General features: G+C 46.2%; 2 long non-coding RNA genes across 2 annotated transcripts in view; one reads left to right on the forward strand and one right to left on the reverse strand.

The window, feature by feature from the left end:
• Positions 1-26406, reverse strand: part of LOC116589176 — a 146941-nt gene that overhangs the window by 14218 nt on the left and 106317 nt on the right. The window lies entirely within an intron of this gene.
• On the forward strand, positions 2838-5888 carry LOC116589173. The gene is made up of 2 exons (XR_004285223.1): positions 2838-2960; positions 5329-5888. It is a non-coding gene; the product is annotated as an uncharacterized LOC116589173 (long non-coding RNA).

A 26406-nucleotide genomic window follows, 5' to 3' on the forward strand; every position in this document is an offset into this window, starting at 1 on the left:
TGGTGCAGTAATTCTCAGTGGGGCCACGAGTGGCAAGATTGTAGGGGATCCTTCCATGCATTTAGGGATTTCTACTATACCTGGCCTGTCCTCTCAATAAACGCCAATAAAGCACCTAGTTCTAACCACCAAAATCATCCCCCTCTCCCGCACCCTCCCCAGAGTTGCCCCAGCTGAGAAGTATTAAAGACCAGCAGGTCAGCAGTGAGAATATTCAAGGGGCTTTGCAATCAAGGATATTAGTTTCCTCTTTAAAGTACAGAAATTGATGCCTTCACAGTTCTAGAGGTTGCGAATCCCAAATCAAGGTGTTGGCAGGGTCAGTTCCCTCTGGGGATGGTGAGGAAGAAACTGTTCCAGGCCTTTCTCCTGCTTCTGGTGGCCTCAGGTGTTCTTTGTCTTGTCTATGACATATTCCAGTTTTCATGTTGTCTTCCCACCATGCGTATCTGTCTCTGATCCGTATTTCCCTTTTTATAAGGACACCAGTTCTCTGGGCTATGGCTCACCCTACTGACCTCATCTTGATCACTTGCAAAGATGCTGTTTCCACATAAATTGGCCTTCACAGCTAGGCTCGGGGTGCCAAACCCACATGGGGAGGAGACTGTTCAACCCATAATGCAGGTTAAGAAATTCGGATTTTATTTTGTTTTATGAAATGCTTCAGAGGCTTTTAAGCAACTGCATGATAGGATCTGATTCCTGCTTTCAAAAGTTCGATAGATGGATAGATAGAGAATTATTTGGGACAAGAAAAGGCTGGCTTGGGAGGTGTCCTGATACCTGGAGTCAGGTATAGACAGCATTTGGCCCGGTGCCCTCTCAAAGAACTACACCAGGAAATGGGCTAACCCTCCCCAGGAGAACTGCTCAGGGAGCGAAAACTATCTGGGGACCGCCCACCAGAAGAGGTAAATTGGAGCCTGAGAACCATCAGCTTTCAGGTCGAGACCAGAAAGTGACTTGGCTAGGTTTCTGAGTGCAGAGGGCAAATTGGATCATCTCTCAAGTGCCCTTGCCCCTGCAGGGGTGGACGGTGCTGGCAATTTCCACACGGTTATGTCAACACAAGATACTGCCACCTTCCATGGGTCAGGCCATGAGAGGTCAAGGGTGCCTTCTCTCCCCATCACTCCGTTCCTCCCTCCCTCCTGTCCCTGACGGTGCTCGCCAGGACAGAACACGGCCACTGTCTTTTCAGAGCTGTACGGATACACATCCCCTCCAACAAATGAGTATTTCCATTTCAGTGAACAAAAACAAGTTAACGCACCAATAGCGTGGGCTACCTTCCAGGGTTTGTCTGCTGACAGATTAAAAAGTGTGTCAACATGGCTTTAGATGAACAAATATTGCAAAGCAGAAGCCTCTGTTTGTTTTGTTTTGCTTTGTTTTCCTGGTTTCATGGTAATGTCAGCGGATCCACGCCTGCGCCCACGTGAAGGTAGGTGGACCATGGTTCTCCAGCCAGGCCAGGACCTTGAAACGTCCAAGTGTCCGTGAATTGCAGCGGTCAGTCTCTTCCTCTCGCCAGATCCATCAGCGGGGAGAGCGACAGCAAAGGTGAGTGGGTGGGTAGTGTCTTGACCATGCAATCTGGGTGCCTACAGCCACTGTTAAGTGCCTGAATTCTGATTTTCATATCAAAGGAGGAAGAAGATGCTGAGGGATGAGCTAAGGGGTGGGAGATCCATGTGACAACTTTTCAAGAAAGGTTTCAAAAAATAAAAAAGAAGAAGAAGAAAGGGGGAAGGTATCTTTTAATTCTTTAATGTAGGTACTAACTCTGGACTTTTTGTTGTCCTCCATCCTTAGTGGCTTACAAATAGTGCTTAAGGGTAGACCTTGACCCAAGGTTGACTGGCCAGGGTTCAGGACTACTCTGGAGCAGGGGACAGCCAGCCATGGCTCTCAGATCAGTTCTTTTTTTTTTTTTTTTAAGATTTTATTTATTTATTTGACAGAGATCACAAGTAGGCAGAGAGGCAGGCAGAGAGAGAGGGGGAAGCAGGCTCCCTGCCGAGCAGAGAGCCCGATGCGGGGCTCGATCCCAGGACCCTGAGATCATGACCTGAGCCGAAGGCAGAGGCTTTAACCCACTGAGCCACCCAGGCGCCCCTTTTCAGATCAGTTCTGGCCCACTACCTGCTTTTATACACCCCACAAACTAAGAATGGTTCACGTAGCTTTTAGCGGTTGGGAAAAAAGCAAAAGAATTGTATCTTGTAACATGTGAACACATTTCATGACCCATGAAAATTAAAATTATGTGAAATTCAAGTCTCTGTGTCCGTAAATAAAGTTTCATTGAAACACGGTCACATTCATTTATCTACATATTAAGTATGGCTGCCTGGATGGTGTGGCAGTGACATTTAAGTGATGTCCAAGATTGTAGGGTCCTCCTAGTCTAAAATGTTGACTCTCTGCCCCTTCACAAAAAAAGTTTGCCAACTGCTGCTCGAGAGGATTAAGGAACAAGCATACTGGATCTTGTTCTGTGGTCTCAAATGCCTGTCCTAAACCTCTGTGAATTACTGTAGTATTCATTTGAGAATATATATGGAGCTCCTGGTCCCGGTGCTGGAGGTACGACCAGGAACAGTAACAGACAGTCCTGCTCTCAGAGCTCAGAGTCCAGGAGCAGAGCAGGTGTCAAACGCAGAGTCATGCTAGGGCAGCACGCTCTCCCTGATAACCGGGCCAAGTGCTCTCTGCAGTCGGTACGGGGAGCTATGAACACACAAAAGAGGTGAACTGACCTCCTGCTCCACGGTATCAAGTAAGATATGCCCAGGTTAGGTTAATGATTGATTGGGGGTTTATAGGAAATGGTAAAGTTGACAAGAAGGGGAAGAGAAAGGTTACCTATTTCACTTTCTTGCACACACCCTTCTATCTTCTACCCGTCCCTGAACTTCTGCCTGGCACGGAGCAGCAGAGGCACAGAATATGAGGTAAGAGCGAACAGTCTGGGTGGGGCTGGACCAGGCAGAGACCCGGAGGCCACGTGAAGGATTTTTGTCTTTAAGAGCAGCGGGAAGGGTGCCTGGGGGACTCTCGGTTAAGCCTCTGCCCTGGGCTCAAGTCATGATCCCAGGGTCCTGGGATCGATTCCCACATCGGGCTCCCTGCTCAGTTGGGAGTCTGCTCCTCTCTCTCCTTCTGCCCCTCTGCTTGTGCTCTGTCTCTCTCAAATACATAAATAAATAATCTTTAAAATTTAAAAAAAAAAAAAAAGGAAAGAGCGAGCAGTGGGAAGTTGTACAAGGACATTCTCAGCAGCAGTGTCCCCTTAGCAAAACTCTGGAGGCAACCAAAGCCCCACCCACTGGAAAAGAGAGAAACGGAGGCATATTTGGAAAGTGGACTATGACCAAGTCGTTCCAGCAAGTCTACTGGGGCGACCTGCCATGGGATCGCGGCATCTCAGCCACCTGTTATTGGAGGGAAAAAGCAACCTCAGAAGATTACACAGGGAATGATAAACTTTTTACAACGTTTAAGCTAACTAAAATTTAACAGGATGCTTTTTAGAAATACACTTATAAAATAAAACCATATTTAAATAAAGCAAGGAACAATTAAATACAAGGCCCAGGAGAGTGAGTTGGACACGGGGCGGGATGGGGCTCCACGCCTAGTTCTTGTTAATGCTCCAGTTCTTGCGGGCAATGGATTTATAGGTTTTTATAATATTAAAAAAAAATTTTTTTGATTGTAACAAGAAGCCGTTGAAGCATTTTATAACAGAGGGTGACGCAGTCTGATTTGCAACTCAGACGATCTCTCTGGCTGCCGTGAGGAGACTGACTTGGAACAGGGCAAGAGTGGAAGCAGGCAGACCGGCCAGGGGCGAGGGTAGGCAAAGCAGCAGGGCTGTGCTCAGATCAGGGGCACAGCAGCAGAGACAGACAGCGGCATCCCTTTGGTCAAAGTGACTTGCTATCTGTTTTTACACTTAAGGCATCAGTATTCAACAAACAGCAACTCAACACTTCCTTAAATAGGTTAGGTTTCTACCTAATCTTCTAACCTTTTCTAAGGCAGAAGGACAAGAACCTAAATCAGGACAGTGCCTTTTACCAACAGATGTCCATGTCTACCCATTGGAAAAACGAGTGATTACATGAATGAAGATAGCCTACATCTGAATGAGGATTCGAGATCATTAGAAACACTACCGGCAAGGCCTGCTAACTTAGGAGACCTCATAGAAAACCCTCTTATCTCCTGGAAAAATAAATAAGAGAAACACAATAAAGCTACCCTCGAACAGGGTCACCCACCCTTCCTCAGAAGTTCTCTCCCCTCACGCATACTGTACCAACCTCTGACCCCCACAAGCGTACTTGAAGTTCTCCAAAGTACCCGTTCTGGGAAACTAGCCTCCCAGCTGGCATATTTAGTTTGGCTAGCTGCTCAGTGTGTGTAAATAGCTTGGCGTCCAAGGATCAAGGTTAAAGTCCAGCCAAGGCAAGTGACAAGTTTGTGTCCTAGACTCAAGGGAGTGTTTCACGCAATTAAAGGGGTTGCCCTCTTTGTTAAACTGCTGTTGGGACAACTCAAGACAATGAATTGTAGGCCGGCTCTGTCTCTCACATGTTCCTCACTGTGACCAGCCCAGTGAAGGAAGGGCCCCTGACTGGCTAAGGGACCCGGGCACCAACCCATGAATCTGACAATACCAGGCCCAGGAAGACCCTCTGTAAGCGTTGTTCACGCATCCCTAAGAAGTCACCTCAAAACGCACCTACCTCCCGCACGTGTACCCTGTTTTCTGCACTGTTATCAAATGCCCCAAAACAACTTCGGGTCCTATCCCAGCTGGTTTCATTTTCTCTACAGACTCAGAACCCAGAACAGAAACAGAAGCCAGTGGAAACCTTCTGCGAGTGACGGGCTCCTGTGTTCACCTTCCAGTGTGTTCCCCCACAGTCACCTGCCGAGTCGAGGACAGGCCCTCTCCTCTGCAATGCTGGGTGGCTCCTTTTTGTTTTCCCTTCTGCTTGGTTTTGGGGGATCTGATTCTTTCTTGGTGATTACACTTATAAATCAAACAACTTAAAGGAAAAAACGAAAGAAAGATAACGGGTCACCATCCTGGGTCACCATCCTGTCCTCCATTGTGCTCCCTCCCCTTAATCAACAGACCCTTTCTTCCCTTCTCCCCCCTCCCCAAGAAATAACAATAACGTCATTGACAAAAGGCTGCCAGGGCTTTAAAGGTTTAGAAGTGAGTTTTCTGACTCTGGGGACTTTCAGATAAGAATCTGCCCCTCAAATGAGATGAATAATAGTAATGGTAATCTTTTCAAACCGCAGGAACAACAAAGGATGTGAAAGCCCAACAGAAGACCAGATTTTCAGAAATGCGGAAGGTGCCGTGTTCAGGCAACCTCCCACAGGCGTGCTCCGCGATGCAGGGGACGTGGGTGTCGCTCGAGAACTTCCGGAGCACCCGCTGACGCTGACGGGCCGGGGAGAAATGGGAATTATGCACTCTGGGAACCCTGGGGACGTGACAGTTAACTCGTTTACATTGAAAGTTGAACAGATCTGCCCCAAGTAACAGATAAACATATTGACACAGATTGTAAATCGCAGTGGTGCAGAGCTGGCGGGGGTCCAGAGATCATCTCACCCGACTGGCTCCTGGTACAGAAAAGGAAACTGAGGCCGGGACATCCCACGTGACCGGCGCAGCTGCACCCAAGAGAGCGGGGGGCGGGCAGAGCTAGGGCTCAAGTGTTGCTTTCTTGGCTCCTAGTCCAGTCCGCTTTTCTTACAAGCCCCCATATGCCTCTGAACTTGAGTGGAATGATTCTGTTATCTTACAACAGACAGAAGGCAGTGAGGGAAACAAGATGGAAAAAAAAAAAAAGAAAAGAAAAGAAAAAAGAAATTGAAACAGAGAGGAAAGAATGGAAGAGATAGAGAGTGACAGACATTACAGGAGGGACTCTGTCTGCCCCTATCTGTCTTTATCTTTCTCTGTATCTGTCTGATCTCATTCTCTTCTGTAACCTGTCTCTAGCCTGTCTCCCACATGCTGGCTCCTGAAAGAGCACAGCATTATTTAATTTATCCTAAGTACTTTTGAGGAAGGCTTGCAAGTGAGTGAAATGCTGGTGGCCTGGGAGCAGTCAGAATGAATTTTCCAGAACTTCTGTACTTGGGCTTGGGGTGGGCCCATCCTCTGCCCCCACTTCCAATGAGGGTCTGAGATCGCATCACACACACCTCAAACTCTGGCTCCTGGGCATCACCTTACACTGTTAACATGCAGAACCTTGGGGGCGCCTGGGTGGCTCAGTCAGTTAAGTGTTGGACTCTTGATTTTGGCTCAGGAGTTGTGAGATAAAGCCCCACATCAGGCTCCACGCTCAGCGGGGAGTGTGCTTGAAATTCCCTCTCTCTCTCTCTCTCTGCCCCTCCCCTTGCTCACGCTCTCTCACTCTCAAATAAATCTTTTTTTTTTTAATGCAAAATCTTGGACCCACCCCTACATCGGAGGGATCCAAGTCTGCATTTTAACAAGATGTCCTGATGACTGATCGATTCACGTGCACATTAAAGTATGAGAAGCAACAATGTCGAAAACATTGGAAATTCTTCTTCCCAAGTGTGTCTCCCTCCGTAACAAACTTTCTTTCAGGCCCGGGAGGAAGACACCTCAGAGAGTTTAAAGACTGAGTAAGACTTGCGCAGTTTTTTAAAGGCTAAAAACCCATCTTGGGAAAAGCCTGGGGAACACATACGTTCATTCTAAATAGTTCGTTTCAAAACAGTTCAGGCTTGGTCTTCTCAGGTTGGTTGTCATCTATGACAAAGTCACAAGAATGCCTATAACAGGTTGGGTTTTTGCAAAGTCCAGAGGGATGTAGATTTCTAATACTTCCAGCCTCTTCTAAATCAGAAAAGTATAAACAGCAGGAAGGATTTAAGTATTTTGAACTTGTCAAATTCCATAGTAAAGCAGTTCTCTTCCCATGCCTTGGTGGAAAGGGGGGTATCAGAATGGGACAAAGCTGGAAGTTGTGGATGATTCCACAGAAAAGGCAGCTTTGGGGCGCCTGGATGGCTCAGTTGCTTAAGGACCTGCCTTTGGCCGAGGTCATGATCCCAAGGTCCTGGGATCGAGTCCCACATCGGGCTCCCTGCTCAGCAAGGACTCTGCTTCTCCCTCTTCCTCTTCTGCTCTCCCCACTCATACTCATTTTCTCTCCCAAATAAGTAAGTAAAGTATTTAAAGAGGAAAAGAATGGGAAGGGAAGGGAAGGAAGGCAAACTTGACAAGATTTCTAATGCGCACCCCCATGGCAAGATCACGATAAAAAAATTAGTGGGAGAAATTTTCAGGTGTCAGTTGCAACTGCGGAGTGACGGGCAAGGAATTAGAAGCTCCTTCTGTAAAAGCGTTTCCAACTTTGAAGCTGGTGAGGGAATATTGACTTATATCCTTATTTCTCCCAAGCGTGATGTCATCCCATGTGTCCCGTTGACACCGACAAGGATTTCTTGTTAAATAATCCCTCTGCCAACATCGGGGAATAGCCTTGCCCTTTGATCTAAACAGATAGGATCTCGAGAGTTACCCTGCTTACACATCTCCAGTTAGGCTGCTCAAAATCAGATTTCTGAAGGTAGAACGAGGAGAAGAAAAGTACACACAAAAGTAGAATGAGTGAGATCAGAAAAAGGAGAGAGAGCAAATTCTAGAATGTGCCTTCTATGAATAGACACTGCCAATGTTTGGTGTATGCAAAGCACTCTACACCATTCACAGATTTTATTTAATCTGTAGATTTTGCCAATCATGTTCATATTTATAGCCGTATGCAACTCTTTGTAACTCAAAATCTAAAACAAAGGCCAAAAACTCTACCCTGGAGAATCTGAATTCTGTCGCTCTTCCTTCTTTCTACACACACACACACACACACACACACACGCACACACAAGCCACGGCCATGAAACTCTCCTGTGCCCACACAATGACATCGTGTCACACCTCTGCCCACACAATGATCCCAGCCCCCAAGACTGAAAGCAAGCCTCACTCCCGCATTGGATTCTCCCTTGTCACCCGAAAAGATGTTAAGCTGGGCTTCAGGGTTGGAAATGCTCAGGGGAGAAAATGAAAGCTTCCAGATTGAAACAAAACTCCGAAGGGACCAGATTCATGGCAAGGCACCTGTCAGAGGAGACGCACACACACACTCATGCCTCCCTCTGTCTCCTATGCCTTCAAAAGACACAGTTCTCTGTTTTTATCAGACTTTGAATCCAGCGCCCCAAGACTAAAAGTCTGATGATGTTTCCAGTCGGCTCCGCATTTGAGCTGGCTCCGGACAACCCCAGTAAATTGTGGGTCGGTGCCTGCTGTAAAGATCAGCCAACCTGAGCTGAGTCTTCTTTTCAGCAGGAACAAGTTGAATATAGGCAGGACCCGGTCCTAAAGATTTGAGATATTTTGTCTCTCTAGAAGTTTGGGGAACACAGAGTGGGAAAATACTTTAAAATAAGGGATCAGCCTTGTGAAATGGAAGGCAAGACAGGGAAGGGAGTGTTTGGCTCACCGCCCACTGTGCAAATGTGTTTTCAAAACCAATTACCATGCAGCGATCAGGCAGCTTATCTGCTGGGGGACCAGACCGTGGACACCGGCAAGCTGGGCGTGGCTTCCCTGCACACACCAAGCCACATCCTTGGGAATGAGGGGACAGTTTTCGGTAGAAGATTCTTGATGGAAGAGAGGATTTCTTTTAAAAAGGACATCTTTTATTTTCCCATCTGTTTCTTCTCACAGTACAGTGTGGGGTCAAATCAGGTCTTGCAACATTCTGCAGGGTAATTTAGCACTTTCCTTCTATAAGCTTGAACGTAGAGACAAAAAAGGCCTCGTTGTTACTACCTGGTTCACCAGGAAGGACAGGACTGAAGGGAACACCACCACCACGCACCACCTGTCTCTATGTAAGAACCCATTATAAATAGACAGGGGTGAAAGACTTTTGAAGGGAAAAGAAAGGACATCCTCCCCTCCCCCCACCGCCAAAGAAAAGGGTGTTAATTAAATTTGTTTTCAAAAGTGCAAACCCTTATATCTGCTCAAAGCAAATGAGGCATTAATGCCTCAAAGGCCATTGTGTCCATTGCACAGAACTCCCGAAATGGAGCACACGGCCACTGTGTCTTTTGAAATGGTGAGGCTTGGCCCCTCAAATTCAAGCTACTGGGACATGGTATGAGGTTACCGTGGCCTCACAGTCACAAACAACTTGAAACTTTTATAAGAGTCCCAGAAAGAAGGAGGAAGAAGAGAAACACAAAAATAAAGAGATTTTTTTTTTTCTAGCTACTAAAAAAATAAAAACTGCCCCTGCTCCTGGCCTTCCTCCACAGCTCACATTAGCCAGCCTCAGAGGGAGTGAGCTCCCTAAATGGAGAGGTAATCAAGCAGGTGGTGTGCAGGCTGGCATGGAGCTCAAGCCACCAAAGGAGCCATGCAAATCCTATCACCACCATCTCGTGCTCCCTGTCTGATCCCCAGATGACCATCTCCCCTCCACGCACCTCCCCTGCAAAACTCCTGGGTACCAGAAGCAACTCCAGCCATAAGCCCAGTCCAATTTTTTTGTTTCCAAATATAGTGCCAAGGAGAAGTGGAAAATGAAATCATTTACAACAAATGGCCCTCGGGAGGGACTAACTAATTCTATGCCATGCTTGGTGCCATCAGGTAAAGGGGTAGGGAAATGGATATAAAAGAGAAGTAGGGATTTGCTTAAATGGATAAGTAAGCTTTCCAGATGGTGCCAAGGCAAATACCTTGACAAATTAAAAAGTTCACTGTTGACAGTCAAAATGATATGAAAATTTTAAATCCAGATGACATTTGATCCTAATTAGATTATAACATCAGTTATTGAGTTAATATAATTTAAAAGCTTCATTTAGAAAATGTGTAAGCTTAAGTATGCTTTGGAGGGGGATGGGGAAAGGGTGGCCAACTAAAGGTCAGGACATTTGTGTAGAACAATAGAGCTTTGGAGCTGGGTTTCTTAGAAAGTCCTTCTACCTCCCTCTCCATTCAGATCATGGGCGCCTCACCTTCCCCAGGGGGTGCTGACCCCCACCAGAAGGGGGTTCCAGAAGGTCCAGGGTTTCCCAAAGCTGGACCTGACTGAGCAGAGGCAGCCATTAGCAGAACCTTGCAGGCTACCCATGCAAAATGGGCTGAATGTCCATGTCCCTCAAAATTCAGCTGTTGAAGCCCTAAGCCCTGGTGTAGGGGTGGGGGCTCCGGAAGGTGATTAGCCTGAGATTAGTTAATGAGAGTAAGAGCCCCATGATGGGATTAGTGGTTTCATAGGAAGACCACGGTCTCTCTCTCTCTCTCTCTCTCTCTCTCCCTCTCAATCCCCTCCACCACCAAGGAAAGACCGTGTGAGGACATGGCTAACGGCATCCATCTACAAACCAAGAAGAAAGCCCTCACCAGGACCCAGATCCACTGGCCCACTGATCTTATGGACTTCCAGCCTCCAGACGCGTGAAAAGCAATCTCTCTTGTTTAAGCACATCAGTGTGCGGTCCTTTGTTGTGGCGGCCTGAGCAGCCGAAGTCACATCCCGCTCTGTCCCTCCCCCAAGAGCCAGCTAGCCTGTCCAGGAGGTCACCTTCCTCTGCTGCTAAAAATAATCCTGCCTCAACCTGGAGGACCAATATTCTCTTCCTTCCTTCTAAACACCATGGCAGTAAGCTTCTGACTTCTGGGAGGGAAATACTCGAGCAAAAAGTGTGTGTGCGCGCGCATGTGTGTGTGTGCGTGTGTGCGCGCGCGCGCGTGTGTGTGTGTGTGTGTACATTGTGCGCAGAACACCCTCTCTTTCAAAGACCAACTAGAAAAACACAACAGCCACCGGCAGGTTTTCAAGAACATCATTCCAGAGAGAGGTGTGCTCTGTGCTTCTTTCCAACTGTGCCTGGCCTCCCCCCGTGCTCTCTCTATCATGTGCACTGTGTCTTGTTCTTACAAACACCCCTTGAAGAGGGTGAGAAGGTCATCCTGATTCACATCGGTAAAAACAAGGAGGCATTTGGTTGAACTTGTCTCCGTCAGTGATATATTTTCAAAACTTCCTAGCAACCACAAGCCGTTGGTATTGGACTGAAATGTTTCCGGAACACAGAGACACAAAAAGTACACCAAGTCTGAGCAGAGCCAGACACACAAGGCTCTTGTACTTGACATCACAGTTACTTTCATGGATGTTAGTGTGGCAAGTTGGCAAGGCTAACAGCAGAAGGGCACAGCAGAACCTGAGATGGTATTTTCACATTCCATCTCCCTCTACCTGCCCTGAATTATGGCCCATCTACACACAGCCTGGAGAGTTTAGCTCTACAAAACACCAAGTGATAAGCCTCGCTTTCCCAAAGCCTTTCCAAAGGTCAAGAGCATCATGAAGGATGCTATTATGATTAAACCAACAGCAGTCATCTCCCACTGGCTGCAGTAGAATGTACAAGAAAAAGGAAGTGGGGTTGCAGAGAGGAGGTTCAAAGAAAATTCTGGAGACAAGTTAAGGCCTGAGGAATGTGAGGTGGATGTTAGGACTCTGCTCTCCACCAGAAGAGAAGAGAAGGCTTTCTGGGCAATGAGGAGCCTGGAGGTAGGGGTGGGGAGATTAAAAATAACCCCAAATAGACTTGGGCCATCCCGTATTTCAGGAATGTGCCCAGGAGGGGCAAGGGAGAAGATGGAGTTCCATAAACGGGTAAATGTCTCCTGTGTTTTTCCAGATGGCCATACCCCTGCGTAGGACGGCCCTCAGGCAAGGTCCTGCTGCCCAGACAGGCCTGAAGAGTGTCTGACCCAGATGTTTATCAGGGCTGATCAGCTGGGTGGGGAGAGCTCAAAGTAGGACAAGGAACTCCAGGACATGGATGAAGTCCTGTTTGTCTTGTACCCACAGGATCACGCCAGCCCTTCATAAGCCTACAGCTCTTGGCACTCCCGCGCCCCCTTCTCTATGGCTCAGCCCGCCACCCCCATCATGGGTGTTCTCCACACCAGGCCCTGCCTCCCTGTGCCCTCCTGTGACAAGCCCCCTGCCTAGTTCCCTCTACGTGCTGCCTCTACTGAAGACCCCTATGAGGGGCTCAAACTTTCCGCTCTGTCCTCCAAGCTCAGAATGCAGAAGTAGTCTTGTTTCTGCCTCCTGGGTAACCCTGGAGGACTCTTGGGGAATGAGCTCTCACTACCACTCCTGCCCAAAGGGGCTTTGTCTCTGCTGTCCTCCAGCCCCAGTGACTCTACCCACTGACCCACAGAGAGCCTAGGGTCTACACATCCCCTTCCAGACCCTGCTCTTTTGGTTCCAGAGGTGACTTGGGTGGTGGTCACCAGCCTCCAGATGTTTCTTGACTTGTTGGTCTTAATCACACAACTCTTACAGAGGTCTGAGGAATCCCTTACTGGTGGGTCAGTCTACACTTGCCTTCAACCTTAGATGTGGGACCCTGATGGATATAATCACACTTGACAGCTCTGAGCACATCATCATCTTTGGTCTATAGATGGGGCCTTCTCTTGTCTTTCTGGCTTTGGTTTTATCAATGCCCTCTGTCTGCGTTATTCCATTGACTCTACCCCGTGGGCCATTATTCTGATGCGGTCTATAGCCGTCTTCTTCTGCACATTCTCTTGCACAGTATTTACAACTCGTTGGTGTGTATATATTTTTAACTTGCACAGGTGGTTGGTGTTTCACATTTTATTCTGTTTCTTACTTTTTCCCACCAACACTCCTTTTTTAAAGAGAATCCATCCGGCTTTTACATTTAGTGCATTGCTTTGAATTATTGCACAACATGTACATAGATGATCTCCATCTACCTGTCCTACCGGTAATTCTGCTGATGGTCAGGAGTCTCTAAGTCTCTACCAACACAATAGTAAGGCAATATACAAATACAAATATCCTCATAGATTTTCCTGTCTGGGTCAGGGTAAAACTTTCTCTGGGATACATACCTCACTATGGAATATCTGTGTTATGGTTCACACAAATCCTTCAAGTACCCCAGCAATGCCAGGTTACTCATGAAAACACCTACCCGGTGGTTAGGCTGTCAGCAAGGCATGAGGGAGTTCTAGAAAATCCATTTGCCACCACCAGTTGACGTCCCTGAGTTTTCTAACGTTTTCAAGCCTACGGTGGGGTAGAGCGAAATCTGTGTTCAGATCTGCGTTTCTCTCGTTGTTAGTACAGATGAACATGTCTTTACACATACATTGTCTTTTAGGTTTTCTCCTTCCTACAATGTCTGTTTTTTATCTTTTTTTGTTTTTCCACTGGAGTTGATTTGTAGGCCTCCTTAGCAAATTCTACATATTACTCCTTTGTCAGTTCCAGATGCAAACATCATCTCCCACTTGACATCGTATCTATCTTTGAGGTTTCTATTGTGTTCCCTTTGTTCTCTAGGTCTGTTTCTGAATACTATTTGTGTGACTATGATTTGGTTGTATGTTTTAATATCTGAATAGATACATGCCCTCTTTAACTTCCGTGTTTCTTTTGTAATATTCACTTAGCTATTTGTAAACCTTTTTTTTATATAAATGTATTGAGTTCCTGGGAAAAAAGTCCAACTGGAATTTGGACTGAGAGTGTATGGAGATTATAAATTAATTTGGGAAGAATTGCAATCTTCATAATATTAAATTCTTCATCCAAGAACATGATATTTATTGATATTATTTTCTTTGTCTTTTATTAGAGTTTTCAAGCTTTTCCCCATGGAGGTCTGAGGCAATCTTGGTTAAATCAATTCCTAAAAAGTAATTTTTTTGTTCTTATTGGAACGGCATCATATTTTTTATTATACTTTCTGGACAGTATCGCATAGTAGAAACTGAAGTTATAACTGTCTGACTTAATTATTCCTCCCCACTAAGAAGGGAAGGATGTCTTCCCGAGCTGAGCCTCTTTTTATTTTTTTTTAATATTTTATTTATTTATTGGACAGACAGAGATCACAAGTAGGCTGAGAGGCAGGCAGAGAGAGAGGAAAGGAAGCAGGCTCCCTGCTGGGCAGAGAGCCCAACATGGGGCTCGATCCCAGGACCCTGGGATCATGACCTGAGCCGAAGGCCACTGAGCCAACCAGGTGCCCCCCCGAGCTGAGCCTCTTAAGGAAAATGCCCCATCTGGAAGCTTCTTCTCTCCTATTTTATTCTGTCTCTCCAATACCTCACTTCGTTTCCAGAGTCTTCTTGTTCAAATCTCCCAACACGGAGCACTTACTTTTAACCCCAAGAGGGATTCTACCATTTTTCTTTCTTGTTTCTTGCAAACTCCCAACATTGGTTGATACGAGTAGAAACTGAGGACATGAGTGGGGCAGGGAATGAGCTCCAGTTCTGTGAATGAGAACAAAAGTGGGCGCCCAATTCTAGTGTAATACCTTAATTTTCTACCAAGAAGCACTCCGGCTAACTCCCAGCTGGTTTCCTCAGGAATTGCAGAGAACACCTTGCCAAGCCAAGCATTCATTTTCCTTGAAGACATTACAATATTATTTCACACGAAGAAAGGACATTGCTATGGTGACTTTAACCTTGTCCCTTTCTAAATAATGAACTTTGGCATGGTGGTGTAGTGAAGTCTTTTCTTCTTTCCTGGGTTGGCATATGTTCCAACAGACATCACAGCAGCTATAAATGCCTCTTTCCCATCACCCTCAATGGGTGGCACCAGCTCTGATGAAATTTTCTGGTTTGTTTTGTTTTGATGTCAAAGAGTTCTTTAATCAATGGAATGAGCACTAAGGAACAGGGAAAGTTTAACCTACCAGAATCCCTCTCCCAACCCCAGTAGTAACATTATGGAAACCATGGGATCCCAAACTTCCTTTCTCTCTGCTGAACCTGAAAAATACTACCTGTCTTATAGACGAACTTCTACAGGCTGACAGGTATGAATGGTGAGACTATAAAACACTCCAAGGCCCAAGATGTCAAAATAAGGTTTTGTTGCAAGGGAATTTGATTGTTCACAGTTCTACCAAGTTCCTAGTATTTATGTGTAACCAGGGACCACTCTGAACCAGGAGGACATTTCGCTTGCAGGATACATGAGCTCCACTCATTGGCATAGCTGTCTCGTGCCCCCATGCCTTCGGTCAGATGTTTCTCCCTGTTCCCCCTTTTGTCACCAGCCTTCCATACACAAACCACCCCTGCTTTGAGAACCACTGAATTGGAGATACCACTTCAAAACTGTAAAGTTTACAGTGAAATTCAGAAGAGTTTTTAAAACCCCCTCCTTCAGGGCCCCATCACATGCCCCTGTTTTCACAAAAGAATTCACCACTTCCTTTCCTAAGTCCCTGGGTACTGCTCCAGGCCCAACACACCCACCGCGCTCACTGAGGCTAAAATGAGAACCACAAGGAAAGGCAACTTTCTTTTCCTTCCTTCCCCTCTTGTCCCAAACTGGGGCTGAACACAGCTCTCACTATCTGTGATGCTTATTTGCGTCTTAATTATCCTCAGCCTCACATCGTCCCTTAAATCTGTTCACACTTTACCTCTGCACTTGGGCTCCAAAGCCGGACATCGAAATCCATGTGGAGGACCTGTCGGTGGTAGACTTCTGGTCTCTCCCAACACACGGCTCCAGCCTCGGGAGATCTTCATACCCACTGCACTAACAGACCATCTCTGTTCAAACCTCCATGCAGTTCTTGGTCATGATGGCAATCCCGTCTGGGTCCTTAATCCGCAGGGAGAAGCCAGAGGCACGTTGACAGGTGAATTTGAAGTCCATGGGTCTGTACGTTCCCTGCGTCCCCTGGGTCTTGCCTTTTCCCTTTGAAGAGTGGATTCCTGTTTCACATTTACTGTCACCTAAGAATTTACTCCCATCCAAGTGCAAGGCGGGCAACATTCTCTCACCTCCCTAACATGTGCCTGAGGACTGGATATCGTAGCCCTGAGGATTTTTAAGCCCCCGATGAACAGACCACTGGGCATTCACAACGGAGAGGCGCAATTGTTGGGTTTCAGCAGCCTGTGAGCAGCAGAGGTCCTGATGGGCAGGCTGGAGAGAGTACCCACCATTAATGGGTAGACTTGAGTTGTTAACATTCCCTCAGTGTTCCCCAGCACAGGGCTCTTGACTGGACAGCTGGAGATAAGAGGTGGGTGTAGGGGAGGGGGCAGCGTCGGGTGGAGTAAAAGAGAAAAATCTCTCATTAAAACCCCAATCAAGACATTTTAGCACCTTTTCTCCCCCACAAGGCATTTGCTTCGAGCCCACTATGTTATACTTATTGAACACTATCATAACAGAGACAAATCACTTGCTTTCGTTGGGGGATTTGGGGGTGGGTTGTGTGTCTTGAAAAGCTCACATATACTGGATCCTTGAGGGATCATATGTTCACACTGTAGTGTCTCTGACAAGTGCATTTCTAAGCACAGGCACATGTATGTATGCAGATCATAGGTTACAACAATACTTTCCAACCTCTGTCCTTTTATTTCTTTCTTAATTTCCTTCCTTCCTTCCTACCTTCTTTCCTTTTTCTTTTGTAATTTCCTTCCTTCCTTTCTTCCTTTCTTTTTCTCCTTCCTTTCTCTTTCTTTCTTTCTCTTTCCTTCTTTTTTTTTTTCTTTTTTTCTTTCTTTTTGTTGGTATAAAAAATATTGGCTATTTCTTGAAAGCAGGCCTTAGGTTAGTGCCCCCAAAAGTCTTTTCTTACACAAGGATTGCCATGAGAGCAGATGCCTGTTAGGTTTTATGGGCAAGTCCTCCTTTCCAGAACTGCCCCTCACCCGCCTGCCTTGGTCACAGGGAACTCTCAGGGGCCATGTCTGCTCAACATGGTCTTTCAACCCCAGCCAAGTGGACCGGAACCAGACTAGGCACCAGACCCATTCCAGACCAGTGAGAATCTCACATTCCAGACCCCAGGACTTTAGAATATGAATTAAGGAATGGACATCAGGGTATGGCTATGTTTTCTGCTTTGTGAACTAAGACAATGATAATGTCCTCTTACTGAAAAAAAGAAAGAAAATACTACAAATGTGCAACAAGAAAGGGAAAAGTGAGATGCGGGGGAGATCACACCTAGGTGCCCCGCGGTCCACAGAAAAGTGTCCTGGTCCCCTGGGGCCCACTTGTCTAGCCAACTTCTGCATCTGAGGAGTGAGAGCCCTTCCCCGGGCATGCAGGGCCAGGGAAGAAAGGTCAGGCTAGAAAACCCCACTGAGGATCCTAACAAGGGGAAGCATTCAATGCCTTCCACGTTAGGTCCCCCTCCTCTAGCAGGGAACATCCGACAACAAAGCTTATCATCAAACACATCTTATTCAAGGTCGAAGTATCAGCGTACCATTGTCATGATGAAATTTGACCCATATCAAAAGAGCTACCTAGCAATTCTATGTGTTCTATACTTATCTGCTCACATTACTGAAAAACCCACAAATGTAAAGCCTGGGAAGAAAGGCTAAATCTGTGTATTCACATACCCAAGACATCCCTACACACTGATATTTACACCAGTGAGGGAATCTGAGTGATGCTGAAAGAGCCGCCTGGTCCCAAATATCCCTCCGTCCTTTCTGGCTGCTTGTGGCTACCTGTAAATTCCACTATTATAATCATTCCTCTATATTCCTATGAACGCTCCATTTGGAGAACTTTCTTCTTGAGATGTGACTATCACAGGGAAGATACTATACAGTAAACTACACAACAGCATGAATTTAGTTATCAGATTCATTAGTTGATAGTTTGTAAAAGCTTGAGGATCTAGGCTATCCTATGGTAATCTTTAATGGGTGAAAAAGCAGATTTTCTTTATGTTGGAGAAAATTAGAGTCTCCACTATATGTCTAAGACTCTGCCAGTGACAATATAATGAAACATGACCCTGCTCCTTTCTCAAGAATTTCTGTATGATAACACCTCTTAATATATACCAAGGAATTTGGATATTTTTGTACTACCTACGCCCCTGGAATGTTTACTAACTCTAACAGGCCACCCACCAGCCAAGGAAAAATCTGCCCCGCCAAGGGTCACCACTGAGAGGGTTACTTCTAAATTCTCAAAACGAGTATAGACAGGGGCCAGATCATGGGAAAACCAATGTGGCTCTTTCAGCTTTTCCAAGTCCTGGGCCCCATGCTTGGAGGTCCCATGCAAGTACTTTTTCAAGAGCTTTTGTTTGTCTTTTCTCTTGTTTTGGATATTTACAGGTTATCACAGATATGCATGACTTCTTGTTTACCATACTCATAGCCCTATTTTCAAAACGGACTGATATTTGGGTAGTTTTATAGTTACTACCCAGAGGCTTCTCTTCATCAAGGCTCAACTGATTAACCCATTCAGGCATGCTGAGGTCCCCATATGTGTGATACAGTCTGTGGCTATATCCCAAAATAAAGCAAAATCTGCCCTCAGGTGAAAATGTACATACTTTTGCTCATAATCAAAGAATCATGTAAGGCCATTCAAAACCAATCTCTGTAATACATTTTAGAGAAAGAATGAAAAAATACATTTTTTTAGGAAAAAAATTTTTAAGGGACACTATGGACAAAGTTAAGGGATAATATATTGGAAGATTTTTGCAATGTCAAACTGATAAGGAACTACAATCTAGCATATACATAAGGAACTTCTGCCAAGCTACAAGGTCCAGGAGGCCATTCTGGAGAGAATCTGGTAGTACTCAGCCAACGGAAGGGCTATGACCCAGCATTCCTGCCCCTGAGTCCTAGGAGATATATGCCAGGAATTCTTAAGGATTAGCCTATCAGTCAACAAGGGGACATGGCTGGGGATCTTTACCTCAGCATTTGTGGCAATAGGGAGTTGGAGATGGTCTAGGTGTCCCTCACTGTTGGAACAGATGGATGTTCCAACATCCATCCAATTTCTGGATGCAGTGCAGAAAAAGTAAGAAGCAGAATGAGGTCTCTAATATGCTATTTACGTAACTTAAAACACATGTTCCCCAAACTGAAATACATGTCTTGCAAGAACACAAGCAAATAAACCAATACGCACAAACACGTTAAACTGGTTGCCTTCAGAGAGGACAAAGATGAGGATGGGGAAGGGGACAAAGGGAAAACGTTTCATGCATCCGGAGAGGACACTTGAAGGGATCTGTCACAGCACGCCGCAAACCAGTCTTCTACACTTCAGGCTTAACAACAAGCAAAAATGGGCCAGGAGAAGCCATCCGGTCCTCCGGTCCTTGAAGAGAGGAGAAAAAGGGGTCCTTTCTGAATCCCCAACAGCACTGAGTGCCATGTCCTGTCTTTGGACCACGTCTAGTATTTGTACAACAGATACGTGACTGGTGGATCTATCCACAAATGGTTCCATAAGAGGAAAAACACCATCCCATGGAGGATGGCCAGGAGCCATGGAGCTGCCCTATAAATAAATAATTACTGATGCTCTTTTATATGCCAGACACCATGCTAGACCCTGAAAATGAAATGAGTGAAGAAGGAGACAGTCCCTGTCCCCACGGAGTTCTGCTGAGAGAGAACTCAATGAGTCAAGTGGCAATTACAACAGACTGTGTCGATGGCTATGACGCAGGTCAGAGCACGGGGGGCCCCGGGGACACCCCGCAGGGGCTCCTAGCCCCACTGCGGAAGTTCAGGAAGAGCATCCCAGGAGAGACCGATGCTTGTACTGAGTCCCAAAATGTAAGTAATAGTTACATCAGCGGGAATGGGGGGGTTGGTGGGGGAGGGTGCATAAGAAGCAGGAGAAATCGCATATGTAGTGGGGCTCCAGGGTCAGAACTTCACCATATTAACTCTGATCCCTACTTCAGAAGAGCTGTCTTCCTAGCCTGAAGATATAACAGACCAGTTACTTTCATAGATGGAGCCGCTTGGCATGTATAAGCGTTCTGGAGGCATCTTTATCAAACAAAGAACTGATCCCTGTGTGAGAGGGGAAAGGAAAATAAAAGCCTTCAGTTCTCTTTTCAGAGGCAGCACATGTGCACATGCAAGTTGATCTTGCCTCGAGCAGGCCAACAGGAGCCGAGCACTTATCACTGTCCTATGCAATCATTTCCCTTCGACTTAAGAGGGATAAAGAATTTCGAACGGAAAGGCTTTACACCTGCCAAGCGACTTCACCTTTCCGACGTTTTCCTTCCATCCCGTAATTAGGATTCTTCATTTGTATATGGGCAAGGATGCTTACAGCTGACACACGTCACACGTCTCACTCTGCAGATGTCCTCCCGGAGTAGGTAGGGCTCTGGGTTTGCACTGGCCTGATGAGCTGAAGCACGGAGTCCTACAAAATGCCGGTGCTAGAAACTTCCTCCAGGGGGTCTCAAACTTTGAGCCTGCAGCAGTACCCCTGGAGGGTTTGTGGAAACCACAGGACTGGCAGGGCCGCCCCCAGGGGTCTGACTCAACCCCAGCCTCCGCTGGGGTTGCAGAATTTGCAACTCTAACAAGTTCCCAGATGGTGCTGATGCTCCTGGTCTGGACCACACTTTGAGACCCACTGAACTCCTCTAATTCTGCTGATGGAGAAACTGAAAGTCAGAGAACGTGTCAAGAAAATCTACAAGTCTCCAGTGGGTCTCCTTCATGCTCACTTAACTATGACCTTGACGATGTTTACCATACCCTAGGAGGCAGGACAGGGTGTGGAGGGCTCCCCATCAAGCAATTCTCTGGGATACCACTTACTGCTGCACAATGTAACTCAATTCTGACACCATCTTCCTGGACCTTAGACCCTCCAGAGTACTCCTCTCCTGCCCACTTCGGACATGGGTCTCAAGTCCCGGTTGCCCCCTGGGCCATATGCTGGAGGTTCCCACAACACCCTCTTTGGGTTTGATTAATTGGCTAGAGCTGCTCACAGAACCCAGGAAAAGAGTTTACTTCCTGTTTATCAACTGGTTATAAGACGATATGATTAAAAAAAACAAAAAATACTTGGATATAAGAGATATGCAGGAGAAGGAATGTGGGGAAGGGTCCAGGGTTTTCACGCTCTTTCTGGATATGGCCCTCCCAGCATGCCCATGGTTCACCCACCCAGCAGCTCTCTGAACCCCACGTTTTGGGGATTTTTATGTACTCTTCATCGCATAGGTTTGATCAATCACGAATTCCACCACCAGCTCCCCTCCCCTTTCTGCAGAATGGGGGTGCAGCTGAACATTCCAAGCTTTTAATCATGGCTTGCTCTTTCTGGAGACCAGCCCCCAACCCAACTGGGGAGTCCTTGGGGAGCCCACCCAGAGTCACCTCAGGAGAACAAAAGACAATGCTATCACCAAGGAAATTCCAAGAGATTTAGGAACTCTGTGTTAGGAACAGGGGTCAAAGACCAGATATTAGAACAAAAGATGCTCCCAGTGCTCTTATTACTTAGGAAATTACGGTGTTTTTGGAGCTCTGTGCCAGGAACCCTGGGCAGAACCCAATATATATTTTATCTATTACCTCACAGCAAGTGACTTATGGAAAATGATACAAATTCCTGGTAATCCAACCCAGGTTTTAGGGGCATATAGTGAACAGGAAAGAAATAAGAGTTACGGAGGTTCTTGAACCAAGGTCCTCACAGTGAGTGGCTTCCTAAATAAACAGGAGACATCTTCTCCAGTTCTTACAAACTTCTCCCTCTCCCTCTCATCCAAGCCTGAGAACCACCACCAAGGATGGGGGCTCCGGGGTTGCACCAGCAACAAAGGAGGTGGAGGCAGGCGCTGAGGGTTGAACAAAGTCCTAGAGGTCCCTGCAAGGCAGAGGCAGGTACCAGTCTGTGCTGTGTTTCCACTCACCCTGCACAGTGCTCAAGCCAGAGGTCCGAACTATGTGAGTGAGTGAGCCCTCTGCCAGAGCCTCCTTAACCCATGCCCCACAACACCGGCAAAAAATAAGGCCTGCAGATGAACTCCAGACAGCCTGCTCCACCTGTCAGCCCTCGGTACCTCTGAGGAGATAGCAGCTTCGGGGAAACCACCTGAGGCACAAAGGAACCGCGGCCCGCTGCCCTCTCCCATCGGAACCCCGCCATTGTGCAGGTTGCACTCTAGGAGAATGATGGCGGCTGCTGCCATCTTGGGACCTTCCCTCTCGGGGTAAGGAGGGAAACAAAATCTGGCCTGTTTACCAAAGAGAGCTTAATGGGTTTAATGACAAAGGGCAGGAAGTCTGTGCTTTGGCTCTTGTCAGCACCATGGGGAAGAGTCTGGGTGAAGAAAGATGGTGGCTGGTTATCCTTGTTTTGTTGTCCACACCCCTACCTTCTTTCAGGAGGAATGTGATGGGAGAGGAGAAGTAAGCCATCAGCTGGGGCCCTGGTTGTCAGTGATGTCAGTTATTGAGCCGGAGATGCATTGTTTAGGCATTAAGAGTTCAGAGGTCAAGTCTCTCTGACTGTTTATTACACCTAGGGCCCAGAACACTCAAGACATCTGCAGTTACTGAGAGTTCATTACAGAATTCTTTCCAGTGGCCTTCCTAACGATCTATGATTACAAAGATGGAAATGTCCTGCTTTGCAAGAAGCATGAGTTTGAATTCCACCAAAAAAATAATAGTTCTGCCCTTCGGTTGGAACCGAAGGAACCAAGGAATGTTGCAAGAAAATTACCCCATAGCTGCTCAACAACCCGGTGTGGCTATAGAGCTACACGTTCTAAGCTTGCTTCTGTTTCGCATTCACAGCAACATGGAGATGTCATTTGTCTCTGGTGACTCATGGTCACAATGTGACTTATGACGAGGGTAAAATACTCATTTCAATAAACCCGAGCTTTCGCGGAGTCACTGGTAGTGGAGCAAGACATGTAACAATAAATATTTCGGTTTATCGTATACCAGATATTTGGGGAAATATTCATAGACTACTATTTGAACCAATTATCAACCTATTTTTTTGAAACCTGGTTGCTAGTGGATAATCATGGCCCTCTGGCCTGGAGCCCGAGCTAGAGGTCATCTGACCCACTGTTTAAAAGGCCAAAGGAATCAGACCTCCAAAGGTCTTACTTAAAAAGATGTTGGAAGCTCGAGCTTCCAAGGCTGGGTGCCGCAGGACAAATTCTCTCTACTTTGCCTTTATTCCTGAGCTGAATAGCCTGATTCTGAATTTTGCAAAGCAGGGGCTCTCAGAGGCTATAAAGAGAGTTGAAACCTCTCCCCCAGATGAAGTCCATTCTTGTGGTTTGCCTCCCTTCCCTGCCCTCCCCCACCCACAACAGCAGGCACGCAGTCAGGACCCTGATGTGGTTTTAGCTTCCCAAGGGTCATCACCTAACATTTTGACTTGAGTCAAAATGCCACTTATAAAACCCTTTACACGTTTGTTTTTAAATTGTGGGAATGGCTGATTTACTTCCAAAGGATGTTTGGAGATCTTCCGAGCTGTGCCAGGATCCATAATTATCAACAATTGCTAAGGCAGCTTAACCCTTATGTAAAATATTGTGCATACAAATGGGTTTATTTTGAACCCGTTCACACTATTAAATTTGAGTCTGGTACAGGGTTTATCCCCAGGCAGTGCTCAATGACAGCACAGTAGCAAACACCTTGGCTATATGTCTTCCTATTTGGTTGGCTCGTTTTATATCTTTGCATGTTTAAATAGGCAATGGGAGTGCTAATTAAAATGCAATCATGCAGATAAATTAGACCATGTTTCTAAAAGGTAAAATGAAACCCCTTTTGAGTTCAAAATCTTTGTGATATTCAAGGCAAAAGCACAGTGTGATACTGAGTCCAGAGAAAATCTTTCATGAGATATGGCATGTTTAAAACCAAAATTCGTTTTGTTTTGTTTTTAGATATACGGAACAGGCAACAAATTAATTATGGGTAATTTCTTACGGGAAGTCAAGACTCAGGGTTTCTAGCAAAATGTTCAAGTCATAGGTCACTCAGAATAATCTGTGCAGTCCATGTTTTGCCTGCAGAATGGAAAGTATAATGCGTATTTCAAAGCCTACGTCGGTGTAGGCATCAAGGTGACCTCAAAACCTATGGTTGAGTCTCACTCACTGGGCTCTTCATTCTACCTCTTGCTTAATCTGTTCACAGGTGAACCTGACTGCCAGCAACCAAAGACAAAACAACACGCTGACGTCCCATTAAATATTTTCTATTTCTGAGTTTCAGTTTCTTCCCCCTGCAAAATGAGCTCCGGTAAGGCACTGTGGACTGCTTTTGGTATTATAAACTGTTCCAAAACAACAACAACAACAACAACAAGGACAACAATAGTAGGTGTGCATATCTCCGGCCCCTGCACAATTGTACACATGCAGCCTCTAACCCTCTGATCTATATCTGTGGACCTCCAGTTAACACCACTAGCCCGTGAGCCAGCAATCCCACTTCTGGCTATATATGCAAAGAAAATGAGAACTCCGCATCCCTACAACAATGAGATGGCATATGTCTTTATCTAGGACTTTGTCCTAGGCTCTAACCTGTTCCCTTTTGCTCAAACTGTGTACTACGAATTAATCTTTGCAAAACAAAGTCCCCAAAAATCATATAAAAATTCATCTCTGCTTCAGCATGAGAATATTCTGCTGTGTACACCATTTACAAGCCAGGAATTAACTAGAAACCATTTAAGTAATACAACCAGTGTGGTCTAATTGAAAGCGTTAGATAGTCTAGGAGTTCTTGTTTGCCTACTGCCCCCTTTTAGAAAGCATGCACTTTATTTCAAGGTTACGATTTCTCCCATAGATTCCCACCACCTTCGAGTTTCCAGTCCCGGGCTCAGAAGTGTTCTGAGCCTGCATGGGTGCCAGGAGAAGATCCCGCTTGGGTGTTTGCTTCTCGCCCTTCAGCTTTTGATCTGGAGCCTCTCTAAGTGCTAAAGCTATCAGCCTGAACTACCGTCTCCCCAAGTCTGTTCTCAGACATTTCCCCAGAAATGTGCCAGAAAGCAACGTGTCCATGGACAAAAGAATCTGGGAAATTCTGCACCTAGGATACTCCCAAAGCATTTTGTCCTATTAAAGGCACTGAGAAGTCTTTCATAAACAAATCCATTTAATTTTGTTTTCCCAAAGTTTGAAAAACTTATGTGATTTGGGGCACCTGGGCTGCTCAGTCGGTTAAGCATCTGACTTCAGCTCAGGTAATGATCTCGGGGTCCTGGGATCAAGCCCCACTCTGGCTCTGTGTTTCAGCAGGGAGTCTGCTTCTGCCTCTGTCCCACACCCCCTTGCCCTCGCTCATGCACTTTCGTATGCTCTCTCAATCTCTCTCTCAAAATAAAATCTTTTAAAAATAAAAATAAAAACTTATGTGATGTTAGAATCATTTTGTCCCTGTGGTATTACTATTAGAACACATTTGGAGAAAACCAAAGATCTGGTTTCTGCCCCATCCTCAGCCAATGGACCCTCAGTGAGCTTCACTGAGATTCTGCTGACCTGGGTTCATTACTCATCCCTTTCATCTAAACATCATTTTGTCCATAGACCTCTTAGGTCTTTTGCGGTTTTGCTCGGTGGTGCTGTCAAGCCACCCAGGTCCATCCTCCTCCACACCCACCTTTCCTTTTGGAACTCATAATGCACATCTATGTATGAAAAGATGGTCACCAGTGCTCCTGGGTGGCTCAGTCCGTTAAGCATCTACCTTCAGCTCAGGTCATAATCTCAAGATCCTGGGATCGAGCCCCACCCAAGTTGGGCTCCCTGCTCACTGGGGAATCTGCTTCTCCTTCTCCCTCTGCTCCTTGCCCTGCTTGTGCTTATGCACGGTCTTGCTCTCTCAAATAAATAAATAAAGTCTTTAAAAAAAAAAAAAAGATGGTCACCGCCCTGCCCCAGAGACAGGCCCCATTGTCTCTCCTTCAGATGTGTTTCCCGTCTTAGTAATTTGGAGCCAAGAGAGCTCTAGATATCACCCAATCATTTTCTAACGTTACAAAGAAGAGAACAGACCTGAGGTGTTACCTGACTTGACAGAAATGAGACCAGAGCCCACACTTCCTGATTCTGGGTCTGGTGGCCCCAGGAAGGAACTCAAACTAACCAGAGGCACACAAGATTGATACAGACCAGAGAGTAAATTTGCTGATTTGCAAGGAGCAGTGAGAAGTGTCTGACCAGACCAGTTATGTAGAGACAGACCTGCCCAACAATGAAATGACAGTTGGATGCTTTCCTGATGAGGACAGGCCCTGGGGGTGGAAAAACAATTGGGTTTTCTTAAGGAAGTAATGCTCTGGAGAGCATATGGGACGGGTATTTAGGAAGGGGATCCTGAGTCTGATTTTCTCACTAGAAGATGGTGATGGCAGCTCGATGACATCACCTCCTACATCACAGACT

This window comes from Mustela erminea, chromosome 4, assembly GCF_009829155.1.
Source record: "Mustela erminea isolate mMusErm1 chromosome 4, mMusErm1.Pri, whole genome shotgun sequence".
In the NCBI taxonomy this organism is placed as follows: Eukaryota; Metazoa; Chordata; class Mammalia; order Carnivora; family Mustelidae; genus Mustela; species Mustela erminea.